The sequence below is a fragment of the Gymnoscopelus braueri genome (genome assembly GCF_963280865.1).
Source record: "Gymnoscopelus braueri genome assembly, chromosome: 16".
NCBI lineage: Eukaryota > Metazoa > Chordata > Actinopteri > Myctophiformes > Myctophidae > Gymnoscopelus > Gymnoscopelus braueri.
In genome coordinates, this window is record NC_137616.1 from 35,730,951 (window position 1) to 35,739,214 (window position 8,264).

Here is an 8,264-nt window from a genome sequence, read left to right on the forward strand (position 1 = left end):
AATTTTAGGATTTTTTGCACCTCATTTATTTTCTTTGTCTTTTTTACTCTAGCCCCTAAAGCCTGAGTTCATTTGTGCACCAGTGTCACTCACCCAAAAATATTTTGGGTGCCTGACACCAGTATGCAACTGTAACTATAAATTGTATGGTTGCATTGTATGGATAGAACATCCATTTCACGGGAAAATGTCCTCACAAGGTCTATTTGTTAAATTCTACTTGTGGTGGGGACATTTGGCCCTCATAAGTCTAGTAAAAGGCTACACACGCGCGCACACACACACACACACACACACACACACACACACACACGCACACGCACACGCACACACACAGGCGTTAAGAGGAGCTCTCAGGTGGGGGAAATGGAATGAAAAGAAGGACAATCCTCTCCGTTTTCAACCTAGAGAAAAAAAAACATTTCAGCTCAAGCAGCACTGACTGTTGATGTGTTATCGGGTTCTTTTTCTAACAGAGGGAGACGGTGCTGAGATTCTGTTTGAAATTCACAAGGTGCTGCTGCACTTACCTTCCACCTTTCCCTTTGTGTCGGCCCGGGACGCAGGCAGCCCTGTGTGACTGGCCGGGCTTCCGTTCCACTCACCGGTTTATAAGGTCCCTGTGTGTGTGTGTGTGTGTGTGTGTGTGTGTGTGTGTGCGTGTGCGTGCGCGTGTGCGTGTGCGTGTGCGTGTGAGGCTTAAGCTTTCTTCAGACCAGTGATTCAGATACTATGATTCCACTCGGGTACACAGTAGGTGGGTGTCACTTGGGGATGGTGGTGGTGTTTCTTCTTTAAATGCCTTATTTACGCTGCCCCGAAAATAGCAGAGCTACAAGCTCACAACGCGTCGCAGAAGCGATGCGTTGTGAGCTTGTAGGTCGGCTATTTCCGGGGCACACGACACCGTCGTGCGACGAAGTATTACGTACGATAATGAATTGGGCTTTTTTTAGATGCGGACTGGTGGCGTGGGAGCGTTTATTCACGCGATTGGTTGTTTTTTGATTGACAAAGGCACTGGAAGAGTGAGTGCAAAGCTACTTGTTATGCAGCTGAGGGTCTGTCATGCCTTCCAACTCACACCTGCTTCACTCAGATGCTTATTTCATTATGGCCCGTCTCTCTTTCCACTTGTTATCCTGCGGTGTGCTTAACCTGCCTGTCACTCTCTATCTCTCTGTCTCTCTCTCTCTCTTTCCCTCCTTCTCACTGTCTCTCACTCTCTCCCTCCCCCTTTATCCCCCTCTCTTTCAATCCCTCCCTCTCTCTCCCTCTCTCTCTTTCCTTCTCTCTCTCTCTCTCTCTCTCTCAATCTCTCTCCCACTGTCTCTTACTCTGTCCTTCCCCCCTTCATCCCCCCTCTCTCTCCACCCCCCCCTCTCTCTCTCTCTTTCTCTCTCTCTCTCTCTCTCTCTCTCTCTCTCTCTCCCTCCCTCCCCCTCTCTCTTTCCTTCTCTCTCTCTCACTCTCTCCCACTGTCTCTCACTCTCTCCTTCCCCCCTTCATCCCCCTTTCTCTCCATCCCTCCCTCTCCCTCTGTTTCTCTTTCTATCTCTCCTCTCTCTCTCTCTCTCTCTCTCTCTCTCTCTCTCTCTCTCTCTCTCTCTCTCTCTCTCTCTCTCTCTCCCTCTCTCCACCCCCCCCTCTCTCTTTCATCCAAGTCTTAGGGACCTCAACGGCTAGATTTTCTTTCATCAATTTTCATTTTCTCTCTCTCCCTCTCCCCTCTCTCTCTCTGTGCCTCTGGGTTTCCAGGGGCAAACAAACACAGGTTTATCTCACTAAAACCAAATCCAAGCAGCGGCCCCAATACTGGCATTAGCTCCAGCTCACCGCTGCTCTCTAAAAATCCTGAATTCTGAATGCATGAATAGACTAAAAATCAAGAGAATCCGCCGTATCTACCCCTCAAGCCCCTCCGTGAATGATGTATTATTTATTTTACATCTCTTATTATCATGGGCGCATGTGTGCGCTCGCTCAACCCCGCACAATTTGGCTTTCATATATTCATTCCACTGACTGACTTAAGTTTCTTCTCTCTTATCTGTGTGCGCTCAGCAAACAGCAACGTCTGTAAATGCTTGTAATACAACGACCTTCTGTTCCGTACCGAAATGTTTTTATTATTATTATCATTATTATCCATTATGTATTTTTGGTGAGTTGGGTTTTCTTGGCGGTGGGCTGCTGCTATGGGTCTACTACAGCACACTTCAGTACAGTATATAGAGCCTAGTCGTATTCTTTCAGATGCTATTTTAATGCAGAAATATGTTGCCAGGGTAACAGAGACGGCAGAGAGACAGAGACAGAGAGTGAGAGAGAGAGAGAGAGAGAGAGAGAGAGAGACACACACACACACACACACACACACACACACACACACACACACACACACACACACACAGAGCAGCAAAAGCAACAAAAAAAAAATACTGACAAATTAATGTAATACCCCGTTGCACGACGGTGCCAAAACATAGCGCCTCGCTGTGTGATGCGCTGTGTGATTGTAGAGCGGCTATTTTTGGCAAGCGGGTGCCGCACGACGGAAGTATAAACCCCGCTTATGGACCGTCGACCGAGAGAGTGCAGCAGCGACACCTCGGCCTCTGACAAGAGGAACATGTCCGACTCCAACGCAACGCGCTCATTACGCAAGAACCCGGAGAGGAGAGCTCCCCGAGAATCTTTTAAATGTCGACTCCATTTTTACCAAGGCGAAGAAGACAACTAGTCTCGCGGAGCAATTAGTGTTAAGCCTAATTTATACTCCACACAGTGCGACAGTGTCGCCTGCCCTGCCGACAAGAACTGGTTTCCTGTTAAAGAGATACGTTTTTGTCGGCAAGGACAGGTTGAGTTCTAGGCTATAAATGACTGTCTACATGTTTCCTACCCTTCATCTCCTCTCCCGCTCTCTCTCTTTCTCCCTTTCCTTCTCACCTGCTCTCCCCTCCCCCTGCCCATCATGAAGTCTTTCACATTCCCGTCACAAATCGTCGACACGTTATTTGATCAAATGCGTCGTTTTTAAGAACCCTCATCACGTCTCCTCCATCTAGTGCTGCTGCATGCTGCACCATCCTCTCACTCAGCCACTAAAAGGTGCGCGCATCTTCAAAGGAGTCTGCATGCATCTCATTGTCAACAAGCGACTGAACCGCTGCCTTTCTTTTACATCAACATGGACACGGTTTAGATCAAAAGATCTCCATGGAGCTTTGTTTATGAAGATCTACCACTCTGTCTCCTAACCTGACAGACTCAATTCCACTGTCCCGGCAACCGGCAGCGTCCGACAATTGATCAAACAATCGCTCCTAGGCCGTTGCTCTTATTATTCGGTGTGAGTGTATACTTAATGCCCAATTAGTGTGAAATCTGAAGTTACATGTGAGAAAGTGGTTTGATATCTCAACTCAAGCACACACATAGTAGGCTATACGCTACATTAACTGAATAAGATCAAATAATCACGATTAATATAGAAGGACAGTCGATTCCTATTTCCGGTGGGCTAAGTAGTGACATGACAGCCATTAAGTATTTTACAGTTAACGTCTCTTTTATGAATGCCATCAAACTGCAGAGCTACACTGCATAAAACAATGGTACCATGTCAGGGTGGACAGATATTGTACATTATTAGCCTAGGTTGTGGCGGTAGAATTACACCCGTTTTACTTGAGTAAAAGTACAGAAGTATTGGCATCAATATATACATGACTACTAAACACTAGGCTAATTATTATGCAGAATGGCCCATTTCATAATAGATTTATTGGATTGTAATTATTAATGTATTTTCATCACTTTAATTAATGCTGTGTCTATAAGCTGGGGATGATTTCAATTACTTGTGCGGCTGGGTATCTTAATCTATAATAATGCATCATATCTTATCAGTTTATCTATGTTTTGTATTAATTATTCATCTAAATCTACAAAGTAACTAGTAACTAAAGCTGTCAAATAATTGTAGTGGAGTAAAAAGTATAATATTTTAAGTATAAAGTAAAAAGTTAAGAAAAAAAGATATAATTGGGCACTGTACAGTACCTATAATATACTTGGTTACTTTCCACCATTGAGTCTATAGTCTAGGTCAAAGCAGTGAATGTCTACAAACGAGCGAAACCATATGTTGCACGACCTCCCAACAGCTTCATCCTCCATTACGGGAAGCCTGTAGTGATAACAAGATTAGCATAAGTAGTCTACACTTTTAAGACACTGTGAATGGGATTCCTAAAGAGGCTTAACCGTCCCCCCTTCACCGGGAGCTGATAAATTGTTAGAGCCGACTGGCAGATCTGCTTGCCTGCGCCCTGCTCTTAAAGATCTCTGACTCTATGGCAATCAATGAGAGATTCATCATTGGAGAGGGGAGGGGGGGGTGTGGGCTGCGGTTCGGCTCGGCGAGAGAGCCGGAGCAAATCACCTCTATAAGCGATAGCGGTGATCAGGCAAATGGGCAGAAAATGGTTCCTAATGATGCCTGGCATGTCTGGTGTAAACTGCAGCCAGAGTGTTGGTCGTCCATCAACCCGCAGTGTAACTGGAGGAGAGCAGTCGGCGCCGGGGAAGAGGTGGAGGTGGAGGCGGAGGCGGTGCGGCAGCGGCATCTGTTCGTCCTGCGTGGGAGACCCTCGGGGGTGCCAGTGCATAATCCGGGTTCACGTCAAAGCATATCTGGTGTCTGAGGCCGTGAGGCGCGGTGGCGTGGAAAAACGCTGTTGCCGTGGTCTGTGCGTCAAAACAACGGAAGTCTTCTGCCCCGAGGCTGTTGACCTCTCTCTCTGCCAACTCACTCCCTTTTTTTCCCCATGCGAGATTCTAAAGCAACCATTCCATTCATTTCAGTTCAATGAAGTGTGGCTTTACTTGGCATGTGAAACAAACATTGACAAAGCAAGTGTGAAATAGCATTCATTCACTTGCCTTCATCTCTTGAAAACCCAAGCTTCTTCATCATTGAACTGAAAGAAGAGATCGTGACGCGGCTGATTCAGCTCTCTGAGGCCAACGCGGTAAAATCTCCATGTTCATTTAACTCTGAGAGTTGAATGAACACTGAAGGATTTACTATTAACTAACAACCACAACACTCTGCTCCTATGTGTGTGATTAATACCATATCCGCCCCTTTTCAATATTTGCTATCCACTTGGCAGTAACAGTTATCATTGAATAAACAAGTGATTTGACTATTTCAATTATATCTCAGCCTTGTCCAGACTGCCGTTTTCCCAGAAACAGTAATCACATTCACTATTAATGAGACGCGTTCGTCCTGGAACCATTTACTCCTCTCAATAATGCATAGTCTTTGGAATTGCCTGTGCATATTTTACACCACGCCATCTCCACCTTCTCTGTCTTCCCCATGGGAGGGGTATCAATGGCACTTTGTTCATACTCACTATCTGACCCGAGGCTATTTTCTACATGTACTCTCAAGGATATTGCCGCATTGGGATACAATGTCATGTATGCTTATAGCTGCCTAGCCTAGTGCTGCCTGGCATACAGAGATAGTGGAATTCTAAATTGCCGCACTGAGGTGGAAAGGTGCTAAACCCACTTGTTGAATCAACTTAGTCTTCTACAATTAAACCCCCAATTAGTGCCCCCTAACAGTGCTCCTAATGGCCTCTTCAGCTTGTTGAGACAGGCTCAGCGATGACTTTATACAAGACGATCGACAGCAGAATGGGACAAATCGGTACTCCATTGTGACTCACCAACTCATGGTTGTCACTAAAATGAGATGATTGTTGCATCGGTGACCACGCTGGTTCAAGTGGTTCACAATGGCACCTGTCATCGGGACAGACTGAAATTCACACAGACGGAAAAGTCCATTAGCAGTGACAGCACAAAATCAACTGAGTTGGCGGAAATTGATTAGTGGCTCATTCTCCTACCGAGAAGGGAGAAAGCCGCTCAGATTATCCCTGACAATCACTCTTGGCCGTTTGACTAGCATGTCGATCCAGCCCTGCTTGAACGGCGTCTGGCCAGCCCGGAAGCTCAGGCTCAGTCAGCAGACACATGATTGGCAGCTGATTTCTTGGTGGAGGCCAGTGGGTGGAGGTCAGGGGTTGGGAATTGCCTGGGCAGGATATGTGTGTGTGTGTGTGTGTGTGTGTGTGTGTGTGTGTGTGTGTGTGTGTGTGTGTGTGTGTGTGTGTGTGTGTGTGTGTGTGTGTGTGTGTGTGTGTGTGTGTGTGTGTGTGTGTGTGTGTGTGTGTGTGTGTGTGTGTGTGTGTGTGTGTGTGTGTGTGTGTGTGTGTGTGTGTGTGTGTGTGTGTGTGTGTGTGTGTGTGTGTGTGTGTGTGTGTGTGTGTGTGTGTGTGTGTGTGTGTGTGTGTGTGTGTGTGTGTGTGTGTGTGCGTGCGTGCGTGCGTGCGTGCGTGCGTGCGTGCGTGCGTGCGTGCGTGCGTGCGTGCGTGCGTGCGTGCGTGCGTGCGTGCGTGCGTGCGTGCGTGCGTGCGTGCGTGCGTGCGTGCGTGCGTGCGTGCGTGCGTGCGTGCGTGCGTGCGTGAGTGCGTTTGTGCATGCGTGTGTGGCTGTGTGCGTGCATGTGTGCGCGCAATTCTAGATGACTTGAGGAAGAATTGGAGGAAGCTGGAGCTAGGTGATAAGGGTCAGTTGGCAAGGTGAAGCAAGGGAGATCCAGGGGTGGGGGGGGTGGCTGGGGTGAGAGAGAAGGCGAGCTTGTTGCAGGATGCGAGGGGAGGCATGTGGTCCTGGTTTGGCCGTAGGGGTCCGTGTCAGACCTCCAGTGGAGGTCTGTTTCCCCCCTCTTTCCCCCGCCCCGTCCCCCGGCCCCTTTGTGCACGTGCACTGAATTCTAAACGAGCCCGAGGCTGTATGCGGCGCGGCTTGCAAAGAATGCTCTTTTCTCCCGTCTCCTTCGTTCCATTTCTCTTTCACCCTATGTTCTCCCTGGCTCTCCGCTCCCTGTGTCCTCTCTCTGTCTCTCCTTCTACATTTTTTCATTTTTCATTTCCCCTCTCCACCTCTCCGCTCTCCTTAACCACGCTGCCTCACCTTCATCCTACCCTCCTTTCCATATTCGTTTCGAAAACCTTCCATCTACCACTCTCGCCCCCTCCTCACTCTTTACCTCCTTCCCTCACTCTCTCTCTCTCTCTCTTTCCCCAGAAACGCATCTATTATTAACATACACCCCTGGCACCCACCAGAGACTGAATCAAGGTCCCGGGCCAAGCTTGCCAGCATTTTAATCACCCGTAATGAGCAAGAAATAATAAATAAAAGCTCACCGACCCAGGCTGTTTGCGTGACAGTAATTAATTAATGTCTGACATATGTGCGGCTCGTCTCAACAAGTTTCCCCTGTTTAATTCCGTATTGTAAGTTAATCTCCAGCCAATATGCTGCATCTCTCAAGGTCCAGTTCAGAGGCAAGAGACATACTGTGTAGGCGCACTGTACCAGTAAAATACAGGCAAGGAAATCAATCTTTGCACGAACCAGACCTCCACATTCACACAGGGGATCAGATCAGCTTGTATTCCAGTAGATAATGTATATACCATGTCCTGACGTTCCCGTTATCTGAGACATTACAGTAATTGCAGATCTGTTTGTGGGGGATGTTATTTTAACCCTTCATGTGGCAGAGTCTGTATCCCCCGTGGAGTCCGAGGGCAGAGGGACATTCCTGTTGAAATGGTCTACATTTCTATAGCGCCTTTTCCTGAAGCACTTTGCAATGTGCAGTACACTCACCCATTCACACACATTCAACAACGACCGCAGAGGGTAACCATGCCGGAAACCACCCTCATTTGGGAGCAGTCAGGGGTTCAGTGTCTTGCTCAATGTCAGGACAAAGCCAGGAAGAGTCGGGGGTCGAACCGGGAACCGGTTCGGTTCCCAAACGGCCACTCTACCTCCTGAGCCACAGCCTAGCATAAGTAGCATGGCCTCTTTTTATCATGTGCTTCCCTTTGTACAAGCACATTGGCTCACAGGGCAGGGATGTATCAGAGGCCAGAGCCCCATGGGGACGCACAGGTGACGGCCAAGGCAAACTGGATGAATATTTGAGTGCATGCGAGGCAATGCTGAAGTACTGCACTTCACGCTTTGAAAAAACATACCGTCCCCTATTTGTCACTTGTTTATTTATACTTGTAAACATCAAACAGAAACAACAGCAAAATCAAGAGCTGACGTCCTCCTGTACTCATGTGATTATCTTTATCTCTTACATTGACAAG